This window comes from Sciurus vulgaris (genome assembly GCF_902686455.1).
Source record: "Sciurus vulgaris genome assembly, chromosome: 7".
NCBI classification, from domain to species: Eukaryota; Metazoa; Chordata; class Mammalia; order Rodentia; family Sciuridae; genus Sciurus; species Sciurus vulgaris.
The window spans coordinates 24,781,686-24,806,026 of record NC_136467.1 but is presented as its reverse complement, the minus strand read 5'-3'; the positions used below and the strand labels follow the sequence as shown (position 1 = coordinate 24,806,026).

General features: G+C 33.3%; 1 long non-coding RNA gene across 2 annotated transcripts in view; it reads left to right on the top strand.

The window, feature by feature from the left end:
• LOC306666477 overlaps positions 1-24,341 on the top strand; it is a 57,130-nt gene that overhangs the window by 5,810 nt on the left and 26,979 nt on the right. The window contains exons 2-4 of one of the 2 annotated variants that reach the window (XR_013765312.1): positions 9,386-9,488; positions 14,339-14,411; positions 16,401-16,504. This is a non-coding gene — a long non-coding RNA (uncharacterized lncRNA). The remainder of the gene's footprint in view (positions 1-9,385; positions 9,489-14,338; positions 14,412-16,400; positions 16,505-24,341) is intronic. The other variant, XR_013765311.1, reaches the window with a different exon arrangement.

Here is a 24,341-nt window from a genome sequence, read left to right as displayed (position 1 = left end):
GACACCAGAAACCAGTCATAAATTAACCAATATATGTGAATTTTTGAATAAAGAAATCAAAGAGCTCTTTTAAGAATACACAATAAACCCCAAGAGAACAATTCAGTAATTTATCAGAGAAAATTAACAGAGAATATAAATAATTTTTAAAAAATCACACAAATCCTGGAGCTGAGAAGTACATTAAACAAAATAAAAATCAAGATAGAAGGCCTCAGTAGCCTAATCAATCACGCGGAAGAAAGATTCAGTGAGCTCAAAGACAGACTATTTGAAAATACAGTTGGCAGAAAGAAAAACAAGAAAGAATGATGAGAATGAAGAATGCTAAGAGGAACTATGAAACAGCATTTTAAAAAGCAAATACTCCTGTTACTGGGGTTCAGAAAATACCTGAGAATTACAAAAGGGCAGGAAGTGTATTCAAAGAGATAATCAGAAAACTGTACAAACCTAAAGATGGATACACATACAAGAGTACAGGGAGGTCAAAGGTCAAGAGTCAGGAGCTAATTTAACCAAGTTTACCCCAAGACATAACAAAGTTCTTAGAGTTTAAAGACAAAGAGGATTCTGAAACCTATAAGAGAAAGAAGAAAAAAAAAAAAAAAATCTGAGGTGTTTTACTTTAACTTCCAGCAGACTGCTCAACAGAAACCTTAATGGTCAGAAGATAGTGAGACTATATATTAGGAGCACTGAAGGAGAAAAAATAAAAACAAAACAAAACAAAACAACTGCCAGCTAAGAGTACTATAATCAGACTTAACAAAGCTGTCCTTTAGAAATGAGAGATAAACACAGTCCCAGATAAACAAAAGCTGAGAGGGTTTAGTACTACTTAACCTATCTTAAAAGAAATGCCGAGAGAGTTTTCCAAACTGAAAGAAATAGATTCTAATGAGCAAGAAGTAAACACAAGGCATAAAACTGATCAGTTAAGCGTAACCATACAGAAAATCCCATAATATTCTGATACTTTAGACATGATGTATAACACATTCAAGGCTTTAGTATGAAGACTAAAAACAAATGCAAAATTATAATAATAACATTAAGTAATAAGCAATATGAAAAGAAGCAAATTGGGGCATCAACAATTCAAAATGCATGGAGGAATGAACCACAAGTTTTTTAGTGTTTATTTCTTCTGTATTTGTTTTCCTATTGTTAAGATCAATCTTAATTTGCTGTTATTTTAAAATAACGTTATAATCAAAATTTTGCTTTGTAAGTTTCATGGTAACCAACAGGCAGAACCACCAACAATAATAAGTAATGAATCAAGACAGAGAAAATCAATCACAAAGGAAAACTATGAGAGAAAAAGAGGAACTATCAAAAAACCAGAGGAGTAACAAAATTGCATATTAAAAATTATAAATAACATTTTACATGTAAATAATTAAATTATGTAATTTAAAAACATACAATGACAGAATGCATAAAAAGAAAATTCCTTTTTGTTAATTAAATCTTCATTTTGCCTCCCCAGCATGAGCTTTCTGCAAGCTGGAAACTTAGAGAAAATAAGAGATAGTTTCTTCCCCTCTTCCCAATCACATGGTAATATTATTGCTGCAACTGCTAAACTTCCCATTCTGGATTCCCAATTCCTTTCCCACGAGGTAGCCCAAAGTTTTTTGAGATATAGAAAAGGGGTAGAGAGAAGAATTTGCTTTGATTATCATCAGCATTAAATCTATTTTAAAAGGGGATTTGTAGAGAGTAAGAAACTTACAGAAAGATGGTAAAGAGATTTACTTGTGAAAGAGTGTATTTATATCAATAATATTGTTGCCCACTAGGACTTAATATTCAAATCACCTCAAATCTGTCCATATCTTATCTCTGCTTCTCTCTGACCATTGACTTTATGACCAGAAAAAGCTTTCCACTGAGCAACTTCCCACCAGGGCATCACAAAAATATTTACCATCAAAGTAAAGTCAGATGTGGTCTAACTTGGTCCCAAGTCCAAAAGTCCTAATCTAGCCATATCTTTATTGCTTGAGGTATAAATCACAGGACCAATAAGCTAAGAACAGGGCAATATAAATTCTTAACATTGTGGTTTCTATTTGAACCATATTTGGAGACACAAGAACATGTTACTTGGGTTGGGGCTGGGGCTGAGCATTAGATGCTTACCTGAGGCTCTAATTTCAATCCACAGCATCACAAAACAAACAAAATAAATGAGCATTGCAGCACAAAAGAACTAAGTGTTAAGTATGAAATACCTCAGAATTTTTGAGAGAAAATATTAATGTTTAACCATTAACCTTGTTGATGGAAATAAATTAGATTTTCTTGGAAAACACTTTTACATTTGGGGTGGAAGTTCATTGTTTTTGTTTGTGTTTTCTTTATTATGATTATTTTTATTTAGCTTTTAATTTTTTACAGACTGCATTTTGATTCAGTGTACACAAAGAGAAAATATGCAATATACAATGGCACTCTGAGGACTAAATATTTCTAAAACATGATTGTGTTGAAGTGAAGACATTAGTCATTGAAAATTAATACTTTGATTTTTTTAAAAACTATTGGGATGACTTTTGATTACAGTTGCAAAGTCCTACTAAATACCTACATGATAAAGAGCTCATTTGTGTTTGTTTTACAATATCTACTGTATGAGCAGTCTCCAGCACTGGTGGATTCAGCAGGTCAACACTGTCATTAAAGGGAAAATCCATCCTTTTCCTGAACATTGGCTTTTTACACAAGATGGTGGATATTTGGCTATACACATTCCATAGGGTTCCATAAGGTACAAAAATGGTCCAGAGGAAGCTAAGGGGTTATATTTTACTATGGTTTTCATGCAGATATATGAAAACCATTTTAAAGAAACCCCCACTTCTTCAAATTTGCTGGAATTTGTTTGTATATATTTGAAAAATCAGTGGCAAAAGGTCATAATTATTTTATTGTCCATATATTTATTGTTTAAACTTACATTTAAATAGATTAATCAAGTAAAATATATGATTATAAAATTAGGAATCTTTGTATTTTAGGTTGTGAATTTACTTTTTGAGTTCTTGTTTCAAGAATAAAACTAATTGCTTATTAAATATTTATTATAATAGAAAATCAAATATATGCCATTTCTATTTTATAGATTTCATGATCAGATTTTATTCTATTTTAAAAGAAGATAGTAGAATTTAATGCTGATGTAATAATACAAAACTACCATTTACAAAAGTTTTATAATTTTAACTCTGCTCTATGGTATTTAGTCACTTTTAATGATTTTTTTTGATTTTTTTCTTTTTTAAATTTTTTTATTGGTTCTAATTTGTTATACATGACAGTAGAATACACTTATGCATTTTGATAAATCATACATGAATGGAGTATAATTTCTCATTTTTTCCAATTATACATATTTATTCTAATAAACCATCACAAATAATTGAGATATGTAAAATTTGATTCATAAATTTACAAAAAGCAACAAAAATTCTGAAATTAAAATACATTCTATTTGTTTACAATAAAAAAATAAAATAAAATAAAAATAAAACGGAAAAAAAAAAAAAAAAAAAAAAGAAAAGACAGCTAACCATGAATCAGGAAGCAGGTCCTCACCAGACATTGAATCTGCCAGCATATTGCTCTTATGCTTCTTGACCTCCAGAACTATGAGAAATAAAGTGTATAAGCCACCAAAAAAAAAAAAAAAATACATTCTCAAAATTCTAATAGAATTTTATCTATGTACTACTTAAAATAGCCAAAATCATTTAATTATTGTAATTATTTTACTTACGATTCACAGGGAAGTTCATGTCTAAATAAATTGAAATGAAAATACTGCAATTTGGTTGATGGGCTGTCTAATCTGCTTTGCTTCCCTTAGGATACTTGTGAGAAAGAAAGACGTTGGCAGTATTATATTCATCCTTGGACTTCTTACATGAAAACTTGATTATCATCATAAAACTGATGTTTAACATAAGTTTTCCCTATGCTACAGCAATATAAATAAGTGGAAGAAACAGCATCTCTATTGTTTCTACAATTTGCTTCAGTAAATTCACAATTCATAATTTTGATTGAATAAATCTTGGCTATTTATGTTCTGCTCCTCTCTTCTGTATCCCTTGTAAATCCTTTCCAATGCTTAAAAAGGACAAATCCAAATGAAAAGATAAATAGATAAACAAGAAAAAAGTACCCAAGCAATAAACTGTAAAATATATTTGTATTTTAACAGATAACAAGTAAAGAACATTTCAAATGTATTTAAAATTTGTGGAATTCTGTAATATATTCTGTTTTGTACTATTTTATATTTTAGATTACCTAATAGAAATAAACAGTGATGAACAGGTAGGCCTACAGGTGTTAAAAGTGTCAGTGGAAATTACAAATTTTCAGATGCAAAAAATACTTACATTTCCTATGTTTAGATCATTTCATAGAATCTACTTTCCTGGCAATCTGTTTTCTTAACATATTTATCTATTTAATTTCTAATATAGCTAAAGCATTAAATAGAGTAGATTGCACTGTTCCATGTGCCTCAAGCATCAGAATTAGAATACATTCCCCTTTGTCAAATAATAGAAATGTGTCTGGATGTTTCTAAAGTCAAATATTTCCTTAACATGAAATTTGTCAAGACATATACATTTGCTACAGGAAAACAGAAAGCAGTTTGAAAAAGCCATTAAGGATTGTCCCGGAAGGGTTTGAAAGTCAAACATTAAATCAATCTTAAAATGACTTGAGAAATACAAGATTGGGTCAATAAAAAAATATTCTTTGTATAGCATTAGATAGAGTTGTTATATTTTCAAGTTGATAGAGGTTTGACAAACTAAAATCACATATGTTTGATTCTCATTATTTGTGGTAGTGTGTTTTATAAATTTGCTATGAATGCCAAATTAGCAAATACTGAACCAACTCTCCTAGTGGAAATAATAGAAAGTTAAGGTTCCTCAAGTTTCTGTTTACACTACTTTTGCCAACAGATTAATACAATACTTGTTATTGTGTGTGTGTGTGTGCGTGCGCGTGCATGTGTGTGTGCGTGTGAGCGTGTATGTGTGTGTGTGTGTCTCTGCTTAAAGAATTAATATGTAGGATTGATTCATTAACATGGAAACCAGAGTCTAACACCCATGCCAGAATCAACCTCATCTAACACACAGGCTTTCTCCACAAGACACACTCTTTTTGAGTTCTTCTGCTTGGGAACAAAGCATCATACTTTAGCACTGTCCTTAAGCAGAGAAATTAACAATAAAAACTATAAAAATATAAAAGATGCGAACTAAGTAGATCATGAGATAGCACTTATTTACAGAACGTGAGCTGAAATAAGAAGGCAGTACCTTGGTGATTTGAATCAAGCTGTTTAACTTCTGCTGGGAATGTTCATTTTGAACCATTAAAAGTTTTTGCTACTCTTTATGTTTGCTAATGTACATGAAATTGATTTGGGGGTTACAAAAATTTTACCAAGTAGATAACTCCACAAGTAGAGAATTCACAAATATTGAGAATACATTGCATGTGAAAGGGAGATAGAAAATGTTCCATCCTTTGAAACCTCCAAATGTTCGAATTCAAACTAATTACTACTACCAGAGATTTATAACTAAGTAATTATTCCAACAGTAACAATTCAGGAAAACAAACACCTTCCATTAGTCTACTTGTATAAACTAAAATGCCTATGATAGTACCTTGGTGATTTGAACTCTCTACTGGTTCTCAGATTTATTGGTTCATCAGATTTTCCCATAGGGCCTGTTCAAACACAGATTATGACTCCCACTTTCAGAGGGAGGGAGCCTGAAAATTTGTAGGAGACTGGTGATAGTGCTTTTCTGATCTGGAACACACTTTGAGAAACACTGGGCTAGATTAAGTATGAAATAAGGAATACTATAAGTCTATAGGACTTGAACATGAAGGAGACTGCATGAGCCTATTTTGCCTTTTCCATGGTTCTACACCTCCCATGAGATTGTATTGCTCTCAGGTCAAACACAGAAAAGTTAAATAAAAATAAAGTAAACATCAGAGAAGAATAGCCACTCTAAGTCTTGGATCAAAACCCACCATCCCTAGGTTTCACTAGTATGGGGGATTTGTGTTGCTTGAAAGAATATCCTCATTTACTCAAGTAGATTCATGGTGGTGCTGAGAAATATTCCAAGAAGTAAATGAAATTGAAAAGTTGCTAAATAGTAGGAATTCAAAGCCAAAATTAAAACCTGCTACAGAGGTTTTAATCTAGCAAACACATTAATATTTCTAATCCTTAACATCCTAATGTTAAGGATGTTGTAAAACAATTCTCGTCTTTGAAGAGTTGAAAGTCAAAGCAGCTCTCAAAACCCTACAAGAAGTGATACAATTCAATGTAATTAATGTCTGATTTTAACTTGGAAAAAAGGGGAAGTTTTTCAAAAAGATTCTTAAAGTGAAATAATAGACAAAGCTGATATCAATCCTTGAATTCCAAACGAACAACATGATGGCCTGTGACCAGTCTCCTCCTGATGTACCTTATTGTCAGCTACATTATTGGTAGAAATGATGATATTACAATAAGATTCTGTCTCTAAATCAAACCACACTTCAAAATTGCTAACCAGATAATTTGATAACATGGCTATATACTGATAATAACAGAGTATTGCCCTACAAGTATTTTGGTCATTGAAGTATATAATCATCACAACTTGCAAAATAATTTAAATGAAACTTAAATGCTATAAAAATCCAATCTGTAATTTTTCCTGTTGTTTAATATCTAATGGTTAAAAAAAATGACTTAAAATGAGTCAGGATTCAAAGAGGCAGTTTTCCAAATATAATATCCAAATGCCACAAAAGAACATGGAAGATGTTCTGTATTCACAAACTTTAGGAAAATGCAAATGAAAACTACAGTGACAAAGCACTTCACACTCATTAGGAGAACCTATACCATATACTTGAATACACACACACACACATACACACACACACACACAAAGGCATCACACAGAAGTGAAGAAATTGGAACACTTGCTCATCATGGATAGAAATGTAAAATGATACAGGTGCTATGAAAAACAGTCTGGCAATTCGTCAAAAAATAAATATAGAGTTACCACATGACCCAGCAATTCCACTTCTGGGCATATACTCCAGAAAATTGAAAATTTGAGGTAGGTTTACATATAGGTTCATAGCAGTATTATTCACAATAACTCAGAAGTGGAAACAGTCCAAATGTGTCTTGATAGCTGAATGGATAAGCAAAATGTGGTATGGAGATACAATGAATATACTTCATTCAGCCTTGCGAAGTTTGGCACATGCAAACACCAAGAGAAGATCTTCCTTATATGAGTGGAGAATTCATGGAAAGAGTGTCGGGGGGAAGACACTAGCGGGTTGTAGTTTATAGTGTACATAGATTTGCAATTTTACAAGAGGAAAAGTTCTGAAGACTAGATGAAAAAACATGTAGATGCACTTAATGTTACCAAACTGTGCACTTAAAATTGTTAATATGGCAAAATGTTATGTATTATACAATTAACATTGTATTAAAAAGTCTAATGGGCTGGGAGTACAGTTTGGGGATAGAGCACATGCTTTGCATGTACAGTATTCTTGACTCAATCCCAAGATCCAAAGTAAATAAATAAAAATCAATAAATGAAAATAAAAACAAATACAATCTAACAATAATGTAATGTTTTGCAAATGTTATTGTATATAATGTATTTAAAGCTCTCTTTTGCATTTTTGCCCTCTCTAAAAATAGACAGACATATAACATTGGGGACACACATGGTGCTGCTTCATGATAAAAATAATTGATATAATATACAGTAAAGCATTTGGTCACAAATTGAAATGAATTCATGTCAGTGAATACTATTGAGTGTTACCTAGAAAATACTGTTGACAATTGGGGGAAAAAGTGATAAAAGCATAGTTTTCTTGTGATTTTAAGCTTATGATATTTATTAGCTTCTCTTTTTTCTATGGTAACTAATCTACTAAAAAATATATTCACAATATGTGCTCTTAATATTCAGGCACATAGTTGGCATGTGTAGCCCCTGATGAAATGTCTATTTGAATATATTCTGTTTAAAATTTGAAGTAAGATTAGCCAAATAGTAATATATATGTGCATGTGGGCACACACACACACACACACACACACACACACACACTGTGTATTTGGGGGGTCATTATTGCAGCCAATACTCAAAGCTAGAAGAGCACAAAGTAGTAAACACTATCAGTGTGGTTAGTTTTATAAAAATAGATATTCAATAGATAGTAGAATCATTGTTATATATAATGAGGAATGGACAGAAACCAACATAATTTCTGTAAGAAATCCTCTGTTTATGTAAGGTTCAAAGTGTTTAAAGGAGTGATCAAATTTAATGATACCCTAAGGCTTTGTTAAATGCTCCAAATATACTAAATTTTTTTGGATTCTTTTTTTTATTTTTTTAATTAAAACTCATATATTTACATAGGGCAATGTTGTTTGATTCATTGTTATTTTTTCCCCTTCCCTCCCACCTCTCCCACCCCTCTTTTCCCTCTATACAGTCCTTCCTTCCTCCATTCTTACCACCCTCCTTATCCCTAACCCTAAACCTAACCCTAACCCTAACCTTAACACTAACCCCTCCTACCCCCCATTATATGTCCTCATCCGCTTATCAGCAAGATTATTCATCCTTTTGTTTTTTGAGATTGGCTTATCTCACTTAGCATGATATTCTCCAATTTCATCCATTTGCTTGCAAATGCCATAATTTTATCACTCTTCATGGTGGAGTAATATTCCATTGTATATATATGCCACAGTTTCTTTATCCATTCATCAACTGAAGGGCATCTAGGTTGGTTTCACAATCTGGCTATGGTGAATTGAGCAGCTATGAACATTGATGTGGCTATATCTCTGTAGTATGCTGATTTTTAAGTCCTTTGGGTATAGGCCAAGGAGTGGGATAGCTGGGTCAAATGGTGGTCCCATTCCAAGCTTTCTGAGGAATCTTCATATTGCTTTCCAGGGTGGCTGCACTAATTTGCAACCCCATCAGCAATGTATGAGTGTACCTTTTTCCCCACATCCTCGCCAACACCTATTGTTGCTTGTGTTCTTGATAATCGCCATTCTAATTGGGGTGAGATGAAATCTTAGGGTAGTTTTGATTTGCATTTCTCTTATTACTAGAGATGTTGAACATTTTTTCATATATCTGTTGATTGCTTGTACATCTTCTTCTGTGAAGTGTCTGTTCATTTGATTTTTGGGATTCTTATGTGATGAAATTGTATTTGTAGTCTACATTAATGATGTTCACTACTATCATCATTGTAGGTTCTAGAATGGACTTTTAATGACAAATGAACACACTTGAAGAATGTATAAAACACTGTTGTTAGGAAATTGGGATCTCAATGTGAGAGTCTCTACTTACTAGGTAAGTCTGCATGGGTTGGGGTTGTTTTCCTCTCTGACATGGTTGACATATTTCACAACAACCTTCTAGAAGAATGGTTTTAGAGCACAGAATGTGAACCAGATTTCAGGCTTTGATGTGCCACCTCTGTTTTTGGCTACATGATCTATCTCAGACTAATTAATTTACAAGTTTGATTCTCAATTTCATCACAGGCAAGTTGTGGATAATAAATCTTACTTGATGGCAATTAACAGTATACTTGGTGATAAATTATATTAAATGGTTACTGGTATAGATTAGGTTGTTATAAATTGATTGGTATTTTTCCCATTTTTCAAATATTCAATTTCTGATAAATCTAAAATAATAGAATAGATAACTTCTCTAGAAGAGATTAAAGTATTTGCTGAAGATATATATTTTAGCTGGGTGCACTGGTGCACACCTATAATCCCAGCAGCTTGGGAGGCTGAGGCAGGAGGATCAGGAGTTCAAAGCCAGTCTCAGCAAAAGCAAGGCACTAAGCAACTCAGTGAGACCATATTTCTAAATAAAATACAAAATAGGGCTGGGGATGTGGCTCAGTGGTTGAGTGCCCCAGAGTTCAATCTCTGGTACCCACCCCTCCAAAAACAAGACATATATTTTGCTCCAAGTTAACATTTTTGGTTTCTCTGTGAATGCAGGGAATTCCTAAAAAACCATTTACTGTACCACAGGCATTCATTGAGTAAGTCAACTGTTAGCATCACTAGGGTCCTCAAATTATTAGTCACTATTGTAATGGAGTGTCTACAGAATGTAATGCCCATTCATCTGGATTTTCTCATCTAATGCAATATAGATGATTTCATAGTAGTCTGAAGAAAAATAAAACATTGGGGCCATCCTGAGAAGGAAAATTGTTATGGCAGGGTCTTTTCTTCAACTTTAACCCATCTTGTAGGCATGGTGCATTTGGATAAAAATGATTATTGTGCTACCAAACTCAAGAACCTCAAGTTAAAGTAGTGCCTGGGTAGCAAACTAATCCAAGATTATGTAAGCAACAGCATCCTAATTAAAAATGTGGCCAAAGAAGTAAGAAAACAAAATCATCTTAAAGATTCAGAAGAAGATAAGTAGTTCCTTAGGTTAGTTTTTTTTTTTTTTTTTTTAAGATCACAAATAAATGTGATGGATTAATGGACTAGTATCATAAATAAGATGAAAACATAAAAGGAGAAAGGATCATTGAAAGAGAACAGAATACAGAGTTTATAGAAAGATTACGAGGAATTTAAAATGCAATATCTTATTGAAATTGCCTGTGAAAAACAGCAAATTAAAATATGGACATTGCCAAAAAATCTCATAAGTGGTTTGAAGCAGAAAAAAATTAGACAAATATTAAAATAATAAAATAATTCAAAGATAATTCTGGTGGACAAAGAAGGGAAACCTGTACTAAACACTGCAGGTGCCTCTGAGAAACAAAGTAAACTACTTGAAAGAGAAATATCCTAAAATCTCTGATCAGTGGCAATTACAAAGATCTTTCAAATTCTTTTGTTTCTAGATAAATTAGACTGTAACAAAATATAAATTATGTGTTTCTTTGTTATAGGAATATTGAGGTTTTCTTGATGGCCTAGCATGTGGAAAACTTACAGAAATATTATGAGTGAAAAGGAGAAGTAATAATGTTCATATTCACCATTGTGCAGGATTTGCTGTGTGTCAGACTTTGTTCTAAGTGCTTTACACATATTGACACGTTCAATTGTTAACACAGTCCTAATCCTCGGAATAATTGATTCAGCTAGGGTTCTCCCCAGAGTATTAACAGGACAAATATAGAGATAGATATGGATATAGATATATGTCTATAATGAGATTAATTACAAGAAATTGGTTCTTGTAATTAGGGAGGCTGAGAAGTCCCACAGTCTGCCCTCTGCAATTTAGAGGTCTGGGAAAGCTAGTGACATAAATTTCAGTCTGTGTTTGAAAGCCTGAGAACCAGGAGTTCTTCCTGTGTAAGTCAAGACCAGTATCTTTTCTCAAGCACTTAGACCAGGGAAGAGAACTCACCCTTCTGTTTGTTCCCAAAGATGGATGAAGCCTGCTCACATGGGGGAGGGCCATGGACTTTACTCAGTCCATCCATTCAAATGCTAATTCCTTCTAGAACTGCTGTAAAGACAAGTTTTACCAGGCTTGGGGCACTGCATGGCCAGTCCAGAACCAGGCATCATTCAAACCTAGCTTTCATATGAGGAAAGTGAAGAAAAGAAAACTTAGGATTTTGAATAAAGATACCCAGCTAATAAAGGAGGTGTTTGACTTGGCCTTTTTTTAGCTCCATCATCCATATTCCTCATCAGAATGCTCACAAGGATTTACTGGAAGGCATTGATTTTTTCCTTTGAATTTCCTGCATCTAGAAGACTACCTTACATAACAATACTTTAATTCATGTTTTTAGGGAAAAAAAATACATATATTACATATATATTACATATATTGTATATATTTTGTATTTTTTTACCCTTGATCATACTTTAAACTACTTATCTTCCATAAACAACTATGAGTGTTAAAACATTTAAACAATATATTCCTGACACATTCTTCATACATTTGAACAGATTTTATTTTGCATAGTTGGTGCTTTGATAGCAAAGTTCATGAAAATTCCTGAATATGATTTTTCCAGGAACTTTTTATTTCATCAAAGATATTTCTATCTTAAAATTTAAGAGATAAATCTCGCCTATCTTGCTTCTAATTTATCTTTATCCTGCTCCTACTTTATTATTCCTCAGTTAATTACAACTGCAACCTTCTAAATATTCAGATTGCAGGAAAAAAAATGTGAAGTCATTCTTTACTCTTTTCTATATTAAATCCTACCACCAATGCATCCTCAAGTTCAACCATATTTATCTATAAAATAGATTGAGAATCCACTTCTTACCACTTCTACTGCTACAACATGGTTTTAAAACCCCATACTCCAGAACTTAGATCATTCTGATAGCTTCCAATAGGAAGGAAGAAAAGAAGACCTTGAATTTTGTATGCCTTTTTGTTTATTTTGGTTTCATCTTGTGGTATTTTGCAAAAGTATCAACTAGAGAAAGAAGAAGAACAACAAAAAAAGTCATTTACTGTAAACATTAAAGAAGCAATGATAGCAAATATAGTATAAACTTCATATGGGGAAAATTAAGCAGAAAAGACAATAGGAATACAATATTAGAGAAAGGAGACTATGATTCTATTTATTTTACCTTCCAATTACTTGTTTTAAAAAAATTAATATAAAGAAGCAAAAAATATATGAGTTAATGCCCAGATACCTTCAACTATTAACAATTTTGGAGATTTTTACCTACTTGTCTTCTATTTCTCCAAAAATATACATATGCACCATTTTCCTATATATATAAAAGTAGTAAACAAGATGAACACTCAGCATTCATCTCTAAGAAACAAGGACAATTTTCTCCAAAACTTATTTAGTTGTAGTAGTCCTATTATTTTAAGTCCTATGTATTACTGTAAGATTCTTCTATCCAATGCATTTTCTTTACACTTTTCCAACAGGAATGAAATCTTCCAGTTTATCTATGAAAATCCACAAAAACATGAGAAACCATGTCAGAATACATGGAAGAGGTTTTAACATAAATAATCATGCTCCCTAAAGTTTTTGAACTATTCCTTCAAATCCTATCCTAAAATAATTTAAATACAATTTGAAAGGAAGATAATGAATAATATGTCATTTGAAACATAAATGTATATTTCTTAACATAAGATCATCCCACTCATTGAAATCAGTCTATGAAAACAAGTGCAAAACTTTCCCAGAGATCAGTGTTAGTCTATAATCAACCTTACTCTACTTTTTTTTAAATTCTAAAAATAACATTCATTTAAAAATCTATTGGTGTGAACATAGCAGGATATTTTTTTCTTAGAAACAAAGGCAGAACAACTAAAACATCTTAGCTTGCTAATTTATAGATAGATAATGTATCTTCTCAACTACAAATATGGTTGCCAAGGATATAAATAGCAACAGAGAAGTAAATATATTTTTCAAGATTAAACTAGGGAAAATGAAGAAAAAAAGTCTCTCTATATAATCTAAACTTATTTGAATTTTCTATTTATTCAAGTGGTTCATGTTCCAAAATAATCCTGCAGATGGTCAAGAGACTTGATTTCTAATTTGGTCATTCTCATATTTTAAAAAGGAATATAATCCTAATGTTTGTAGATTGCTTACATGCAGAATTTCTCAGCTTTTCCAAATACTTTCTCAATGAGAAACTCTTAATTCGAAAGATTGTTGGCAGAACTGATTCAAGTATATGGGCTCATGCACAATATGTTGTTCCTTCTTTGGAACTGTACATATTGTTTTTCTTCCTCTTGTGGATGTTTATTTGAAGGATGAATAGGTCACTCTTAGCAGGAGAGCTTGTCATGTGACTGCCAGATACTGAAGACAGATGAGTCAGTTCCACACAGACTACAAATTATGCATGCTGGATAAATCTATATTCGTATTTGCATTTGACCTAAGCTTCAACTTTAAAAATAGATTTAACAGAAATTACACGGAAATTCAAAAATTGTTTTGCTAGGAAGCAAACAAGTTATGCAATACAATTTAAAAAAAGAATGTTCCTTCTGCTAGAAAGGGATCACATTAGCAATGAAATACTATATGTCAGTCTGAGCTTAAGCCCAAATTCAAGAACATATTGTACACAAAACTTCTGAAATCTATTTATCTGCTGTGTGATTGATAGCTATTGCTGCAGCTTGGAGACCTGAGGGCCAGACTGACTCCCTATCGTTTGTCATTACAGAATATTCTTCGAATGGAAAGTTATATCCCTTTCACCGTCAGTGGAAAATAGCCCAGGTGTCTGAGTTTCAAGTGTAAGGTTGTGGGCTCAGTAGTAGAAGAGCTGGTTTCAAATAATAACTGAGCCACTAAATTGCTTACATATACAAAATATAAATGCCTTAATTTACTCATCTGTAAATCATGGTTAATGATGACACTTGCTACACAACCCAAAGCTAAGTTGTAACTTAACAGGCATTATCTCTTAAAGGGCTTAGCTCACAGTCTACTACATACTTACTTAAGACGTATTGCCTGTGCTCTCTATTTAATTAGTTATTTTGCATACACTATTGAACAATAAGCCCATGGTGTTCACAGAAAGATTTTTATAAATTTTAATATGTGTTCCAAGATCTCAAAAACATGTTTTTGCCTCTTTTCCCATTATGTTTAAATTTGAAAATTAAGCTTACTCTTAACTAAATTAAATTTTAAGAAAGAGATCTGCAGAGAATAAGGAAATAGTGCTAAATACTGCATCATGTCTAAATTCCTTCTTTCTTGACAGAGTAAAAGGAGTTACTAGAGTAGGAACTGGGAGTGGCTCAATTAATGACTTCCTTTTTTCTTTTTCCTCTCTAATTTAATAGTCTTCATTAGCTTCTAATCTCACAAGTACAAAAATCATGTCCAATAGTTCAGAGTTGTTTTCAAGCTTTCACAGATAGTAAGTGAAATCAGAACTATCTCCCAGATGTGACCAATGTACCAAATAATATTAACTTGTGACAGAAAAAATAAAATGTTTTGGACAAAATGGAGAGCCCAACCTTTTTCTTTGGTGCCTAGTAGAGACCTCTGAGCAGGTGCTAAAGCTGCTTATTAATGTCATCTTTCTCGTGAAGCTAAATAATAGGAAAAGCACACACACACACACACACACACACACACACACACACACAAATACATATATTCTAACAAAGATGTTAGGCTTGATAAGTGCCATTTAGATATGTTCTGAAGTGAAGGTTAGTATCCCTGAGAGGCCTTTCTGATGTCATTTATTGAAAAGATGCATGCCTTCAGAGCTTGACAAATATCTGTATCTAGGAACTTTGTCGTCCTAGGTCTGGACTTTGAGAATACTCATAGCTGAGAGAAGTATGGCAGCAGTTACAGAAAGAAGGACTTTTTAGAGGTATTATGGTGTTCTAGAATAAAATAAATGTTTTTAGCCCAATTATCTTATATTATGCCATTTCTTTCTGTTGTCTGCTGTAAGTCCTCGTCTCACTCTATTATACTTCTTTGAGTTTTCTGTTATGACATTTAATTACTACAAAGAGAATTCAGCTGAACCACAGTAAGACATTTAAAAAAAAATTCATTGATACAAACTTAGGGTTTATGAAAGTGGCAGGAATTTTCTTCTGGTGCAAAACTGGAAAATTTAAAGCTAATTGTATAATAAAATATAAACAACAATAAATATATCCAAAGTCACACAGAAAAAAAAAATCAATATCTGTGTAACGATCTCCTCCAACCAATGAAATGAAACATACAAATGTTTCTGAAAACCACAATGTCAGCCCCTCCATCAGCCTAGTTCCCCTTCACAAGGTAACCACTACATTGAATTTTCTATTTATAATTTCTATGTATATATTTTTGCCTTGCTGCAGCTATCTGTTTGCACAAGCAAGACACAGTAATGTTTACTCAGATTGTATAACTTTAATCTTCATGAAAAGCATGCTATACTCTATACATCATTCCACTTTTTTTCAAATGTGTGCTTTTGAGATTATCCATGTGGAGACAGGTCACTGCAGCTTTTTCATTGCTTTGTTGTATATTATTTGTGGATTTAAAAGTCTTTCTTCTTCAGTGAACATTTTTTATCTCTCCTGATATTTTGCTGTACATTGCTGTTTTAAATATTTTATACATTTCAATATGCATGAGCTCTAAGATCTATATGATTGAAATGGAGGGAGTATTACCATCTTCCGATGCACTATTTCCTAAATTTACTTTTCCAAGTAATTGTTGCAATTAGTTTTCCATTGTTTTAGAAAGAATTATGGGGTTTTCAAGATGGCAGAATGGAGGAGGTCACTTTATTGGCTGGTCCAAGGAGTGAAACCAAGAAAGCAGAAAGGCAGCTACTCAGCAAGATGTGTGAACACAAAAGGGAGGAGGGAACTTTACTGGAATTTAATATGGACATTCAAAGTAGAATGGGGACTTATGAGGTTAAATATAATAAAATAAGGGAGAAATCCCCAGCACTACAACCACTGCTGTGGCGGGAGGTCTCTGTCAAAGCAGTTCATCTGCGAGCAAAGTGCAGGGATAAGGCAATTAAAGGAACCCATGTTTTTAGAAGGCCTGAGGCATGTCAGGGTAGGGAGAGTTTAGAGATTAAAGACACTGCCTGACTAAACTGAAAGGCTCACTGCACAATATCCTCATACAGGAAAGAAGCTGCCATCGCTCCTGGCTACATGCAGAGGACAGGGGAAGGAACTCTTTTGCAGCTGTGGCATGGGGGCAGGCAGCTGCAGGAGCCAGCAGATGAGGAAGCTGATTCCCTGGCAAACCTGAGTTTGGCCCAATATACAGGCCTGGCAACCCCACAGGGCACAGCATAGGGTGTGACTAAGAGACCAGGAGGAAAGCAAATGTGGAGAGAGGTTTACATGTGGGATTATTGGTCTGTAAACCCACCTGGCTCTCCCTCTCCCCCTTCAATCAAGCTGCTTGGTAGACCAGATGGGAGATACTACTCTGACTGAGAATTTGAAAGGGTCAGAGCAGGACAGACTGAGTTTGGAGACAAAATCTGAGACAAGGAAATATGGGGCCATAGATAGAGTGAACAAAGGATTGGCTCCTCCACCACAGAGGTTCACCCAGGGGAGATTCCCAGGGTGCAGTCTTCCAGCATGGATCAGCAATTGCTGGGTACTGCAGGTGTGCTGATTTAAAATCTCTAGACCAATTGGCATTCACCAAAGAACCTGTAGCATACCTAAGCCTAAACTCTGCCTCCAGGAGTTCTGCCTACAGGATTACCTCTCTCATTCTAACAACCCCACACTGTGGGAGGAGCAAGCATCACAATTCAGAAGACCTCACCTAAAACAGTTGAGGAAGGAAGCTGATATTTTTTTAAAGCAATGGAAAGATGTGTGTGTGTGTGTGTGTGTGTGTGTGTGTTTTCCTTTTGTCTGTTTAATTGTGACCTTAATGGTTCATGAACATTTGTACATATTTATATTTGTTTTCATTTTCTCATTTCTAGCATTTTTGATGCCAGTTATTTTTCATCAATCAGGTTTTTGAGGATTAGGATACTTGATTAGTATTTATCAGTTTTGTATTGCATCCTTTTATTTTAATTTTATATTCTTATTTTTAATTTTTATAATTAATTTTTTTATTTTTTATTTGTTCTAATTAGTTCTACATAACAGTAGAATGCATTTATGCATTTTGATAAATCATACATAAATGGAGTGTAATTTCTCATTTTTCTGATTATACATATTGTAGGATCACATCAGTCATGCAGTTGTATGTATACATGAGATAATACTGCCTGCTTCATGCTACTATCCTTCCTACTCCCATACCCCTTTCCCTTCCTTCACTCCCCTCTAACTAATATAAAGTAACTTCCCTAGCCTCCCTCCCCTTATTGTGAATTAGCATCTGCATATCAGAGACAACATTCAGTCTTTGGTTTTGGGGATTTGGCTTACGTTGCTTAGCATGATACTTGCCAACTCCATCTGGTTGCCTGCAAATGCCATAATTTCATTGTTCTTTAAGGCTGAGTAAAATTCCACCATATATATCATATATATATATATATATATATATATATATATTCATTCATCTGTTAAAGGGCACCTAGGTTGGTTTCATAGTTTAGCTAATGTGAATTGAACTGCTATGGACATTGAAGTGACTACATCACTCTAGTATGCTGCTTTTAAATCCTTTGGGTAGAAACTGAGGAATGGGGTAGCTGGGTCAAATGGTGGTTCCATTCCAAGTTTTCTGAGAAATCTGCATACTGCTTTCCATAAGGGTTGCACCATTTTGCATCCCACCAGCAATATATGAGTGCACCTTTTTCCCAACATCCTTCCCAACATTTATTGTTGCTTGTATTCTTGATAATCACCATTCTGATTGGAGTGAGATGAAATCTTTGAGTACTTTTGAGTTGCATTTTTCTAATTGCTAGAGATGTTGAACATTTTTTCATGCATTTGTTGATTGTATATCTTCATCTGTGAAGTGTCTATTTAGTTCCTTAGCCCAATCGTTGATTGGGTTATTTGTTTTTTTGGTATTAAGTTTTGTGAGTTCTTTATATATATCCTAGAGATTAATGCTTTATCTGGGGTTCATATGGTAAAGATTTTATCCCAATCTGTAGGCTCTCTCTTCACATTGTTGATTGTTTCCTTTGCTGAGAAGAAGCTTTTTGGTTGACATATATTTCAGTTATCTGTTTCCCTTGATTCTCTTTCTCACTTTTCTTCTGCTAACAGCCAATCTCTATCGTTCTCACTTTCACTCTTCCTTTAAATTTTTACTTCTATCTTCTCTCCGCTTCTGTTCACCATTTAAAATTGTAAACCTTTTTTGCAAACTCGCTGTTTTTATTTTTATTTTTTTATTTTTATTTTTTTTTTTTATTGTAAACAAATGGGATACATGTTGTTTCTCTGTTTGTACATGGCGTAAAGGCATACCATTTGTGCAATCATAAATTTACATAGAGTAATGTTGTTTGATTCATTCTGTTATTTTTTCCCTTCCCCCCACCCCTCCCACCCCTCTTTACCCTCTACACAGTACTTCCTTCCTCCATACTTGCCCCCCTCCCTAACCCTAACTCTAACACTAACACTAACCCTTCCCTCCACCCCATTATGTGTCATCCTCCACTTATTAGCGATATCATTCGTCCTTTGGCTTTTTGATTGTAGGCAGTAACTGAGCATATCATTTCCATTTTTGATAACATTTTAGACATCATAGCAAGAACTATGTGGATTAACACTCTATATTGTTTGCATTGGTTGGTGTTGTTATGTTTCTAACCCTAAATGATGAGGTAATGAAAACCTTCAGGGACCATATAAGACCACAGGATAGAAACTCTACTGCCTCAGGTTCATAATGTTAAATGGGTAAACACACAAACAATTTGAAAAGCAAGGGAACAAATTGCCCCAAACTAACCAAGATACTCCAGTAACAGAATCTATCAACACCACCATGGAAGAAATGTCAGAGCAGTAGTTTAGAATGCACATAGTTAAACTGATCTGCAAAGTAAAGACTGGAATAGGGAGAGAAATCAGAAAGAAAATACAGGAAGTGAAAAATCAATAAAGAGAAAGGGATTCTGAAAAAAAAGAAAAAAGCAGAGATCCTCAAAATGAAGTATTCAATAAACCAAGTTGAAAATTCAATTGAAAATATCATCAAGAGAATGGATCACTTGGGAGACAGAGTTTCAGGCAATGAAGACAATATATATATATAATCTTGAAAATAAAGTTGACCATGGAGAAAAGATGTTAAGAGACCATGTACAGAATTTCCAAAAAATATGAGATAACATGAAAACAGCAAATTTAAGATTTATTGGGATAGATAAAGGCTCAGAGATACAAACAAGAGGACTATACAATCTTTTCAATGAAACAGTATCAGAAAATTTCCCAAACTTAAAGAATGACCTTCTAATCAAATCTAGCAAGATCACATGACCCCCAAATTACACCAGACCCAGACCACTCACATTTATATGAAATTGACTAACATAGAAAAAGGATAGAATTTTTAAAGACTATCAGAGAAAAACAATAGGGGACATTTAGAGGGAAACCAATCCAAATTTCAGCTGATTTCTCACTCCAGACCCTCAAAGCTAGGAGGTCTTAAAATAATATATACCAAGCTTTGAAAAAAACTAGATACCAGCCAAAAATACTATATCAAGTAAAATTAAGCTATAGAACAGATAATGAAATAAAAACCTTCCATGATGAACAAAAGTTAAAAGAATTCAACAAATATTTGGGGACATATGACCTACCCTAACTCAATTGAGTTGATGTGGAAAATTTAAAAGGATCAGTTTCAAGCAATGAAATTAAAGATGCCATCAAAAGCCTACCAAAAAAGAAAAACCCAGGACCAGACAGATTCTAAGCTTATTTCTACCAGGCTGTCAAAGATAAACTAACAACAATCCTCCTCAAATTATTTCATGAAGTAGAAAAGGAGGGAAACCTTTCAAACTCATTCTATGAAACTAGACACAAAAACAGACAAAGACACATCAAGGTAAGAAAACATCAGACCAATATCCCTGGTGAACACAGATGCAAAAAGTCTTAATAAAATCTGGGCAAATTCCATACAAATGCATATTAAAAAGATAGTGTACCATGATCAAGTGGGGTTCATCCAGGGATGAAAGGTTAGCTCAACATACAGAAATCAAGAATCACATGATTATGTCAATAGATGCAGAAAAACTATTTGACAAAATTCAGCACCCCTTCATGTTCAAACACACACACATACAAAAGCTAAGGTTAGCTGAAACATACCTAAACATTGTAAAAGCCATATACACTAAGCCCAAGACCCACATCATGCTAAATGGAGAAAAACTGAAATCATTCCATCTAAAAACTGGAACAAGACAGAGATGCCCTCTTTCACCTCTTCCATTCAACACAGTCAGTGAAATTCTATCCAGAGCAATTAGACAAAAGAAGGAAATTAAAGGAACATGTATAGAAAAGAAGAACTCAAACTATCACTATTTGCTGATGACATGATTTTATAGTTAGAAGACCCAAAAACCTCCACCAGAAAACTTCCAGAACTCAAAAATGAATTAAGCAATGTAGCAGGATACAAAATTAACACCCATAAATAAAAAAAGTGTGTTCCTATACCTCGGTGATGAATTAACTAAAAGAGAAATTAGGAAAACTATCCCATTCACAATAGCCTCCATAAAATAAAATAAAGTATTTGGGAATTAACCTAACAAAAGTGGTGAAACACCTCTACAATGAAAACTACAGAACTTTAAAGAAAGAAATTGAAGAAGACCTTAGAAGTTGTAAAGATCTCCCTTATTTTCGGATAGGCAGAATTAGTATTGTCAAAATGTCCATACTATCAAAAGCACTATTCCGATTTAATGTAATTTCTATTAAGTTTCATAAAATATAAAAAGCAGTCATGAAATTCATTTGGAAAAATAAGAGACCCAGAATAGCCAAAGCAAAAAGTGCTGAGAAAAGTGCTCAAGAGGCATCACAATACCAGACATTTAAATTATACTACAAAACTATAGTAACAGAAATGAGATGGTATTGGCATTCAAACAGACTTGATGACTGGTGGTACAGAATAGAAGACACAGAGACAAACCCATATGCATACAGTTATCTCATACTAACAGAGGCACCATAAACACAAATTGGAGAAAAGATACTCTCTTTAACAAACGGTGCTGAGAAAACTGGAAATCCTTTTGTAGCAAAGTGAAATTAAACCCCTATCTCCCACTCTGCACAAAACTCAAAGTGGATCAAGAACCTAGGCATTATATCAGATACTCTGTGCTTACTAAAAGCAAAAGTATACCCAAGTCTCCATAATGTCCCCTTAGAAACTGAATTCCTCAACAACACTCCTAAAACCCAAGAAGTAAAATCAAGAATAAATAAGTGGGCTGGTATCAAACTAAAAAGATTCTCATAGCAAAGGAAACCATCAAGAATGTGAAGAAAGGGCTGGGGTGGTGGCTCAGTGATAGAGCACCTGCCTAGCATGTGTGAGGCACTGGGTTTGAATCTCAGCACCACATATAAAGAAATTAGTAAAATAAAGGTTCATCAGCATCATATATATATATATATATATATATATATATATATATATATATATAAAACAATGTGAAGAAAGAGCCTACAGAATGAGAGAAAATCTTTCCACCTGTACCTCAGAGCATAATCTTCAGTATATACTCAAAAAGGAAGGAACTCAAAAAATTTAATACCAAAAAAAATCCAATCAATAAATATGCAAAGGAAGTGGACATTTCAGAGAAGAAGGAATACGATTAGTCAACAAATATTTGAAAAAATTATCAACATCTCTAGCAATTAGAGACATGTGAATTAAGACTACATTGAGATTCAACCTCACTCCAGTCAGAATGGCAATTATTAAGAATACAAGTAACAATAAATGTTGGTGAAGATGTGGGAGAAAAGGTACACTCGTACATTGCTGGCGGGACTATAACCTGGTGCAACCACTCTGGAAAGCAGTATGGAAATTCCTCAGAAAACTTGGAATGGAACCACCATTTCACCCATTTATTCTGGTTCTTGGAATATGCCCAAAAGACTTAAATAAGCATACTGCAGTGATGTGGCCACATCAATGTCCATAGCTGTTCAATTCCCAATAGCTAAGCTATAGAACCAACCTAGGTGCCCTTCAACACAGGAATGGATAAAGAAAATGTGGTGCACAATGGAATATTAATAATCCATAAAGAAGAATGAAATTTTGGCTTTTGCTGATAAATGGATGGAACTAGAGACTATCACGCTAAGTGATTGAAGTCAATCTCCAGAAACCAAAGAATGAATGTTGTTTCTGATATGTGGATGCTGACTCACAATAAGTAGGGTGGTAGGTAGAAGAGTGGAGGTTCATAGAATTGAACAGAAGGGAGTGTAGGGAAAGGAACAAGGATGGAGATTAGAAAGATAGTAGAATGAATCTGATATAACTTTCCTATATTCATATGTGAATACCCGACCACTGTAACTTCATATCATGTACAACCACAAAAATGGTAAGTTATATTCCATATATATATGACATGTGAAAATATATTCTACTGCCATGAATAACTATAAAGAACAAGTTAAAAATTTTAAAAAATTTTAAAAATGAATTTTCAGTAAAACTAGTCTGTTTATTTCAGAGACATGAAACATACCTCACTGTTATAGTTTGAACTGTTTGATTATTAATGAAATTTTCTTTTATTTTTTTGTGATCATTCAGGTTTTTTTGGAATTGTCTCAATATAATTCTTATTTTAAAAATTGATAGTTTCTTAATGATTTTGAATATTTCTGATATAATCTATACTGATTGTTACAGTTAGCTACATTGGAAATAGCCGATACCACGTTGAAACTCCTGTTGTATTTTCTTCTTTTTTGCATAAACATTTTAAGTTTCAATGTAATCAATCAATCAATTTTTGTTTTCTTAATAAAACTTTCTCTACTCAGTGACTTAAGAAACTTCTATACTTACCCTTTGGTGTTTATGTGTAAATCACCAATTTAATTAAATTTTAGGTTTTTCACATGGAGTCAATTGTTTTAAGTCTCACTTTATTCATGTCATAGTTTCATATAGGATCTGGCTTCTTCATCTATCCTTTAGTCAACTACATAATGTCTTGGTTACCTAAATTTTTAGCATCTTGATTTCTAATAGTAATTACGTTGCATCTTCTTTCCTTCAAATCATTCCTGACAATTCAAAATCTGTAACTTTCCCATAAAACTTTTAGAAAATTCACCAAATTCATGATTGGCCACACTCCTACATTGTGATCAAATTGATAAATATTAATGACTTTAATATGTGACTTCTTTTATCCATAAACATGATGTATCTTCGCTTTTTTTTCAGTCTTCTCTGAAGTCTTTAACAAAAGTTTTCTAATTGTCATTATAAAGAAATCCCATCACATACTTCACATAAAGAAATTCTGAATACTTTGTATACATAATTATTATTATATGTTAAAGTTGTAAAATATATCATCTGTTCATTGCTGAGTTATGAAAAATTAAATTAACATTAGTATTGTGATCTAACATAGAAATATTGCTTAGTTCCTTCACTGATTCTGGTAACTATAT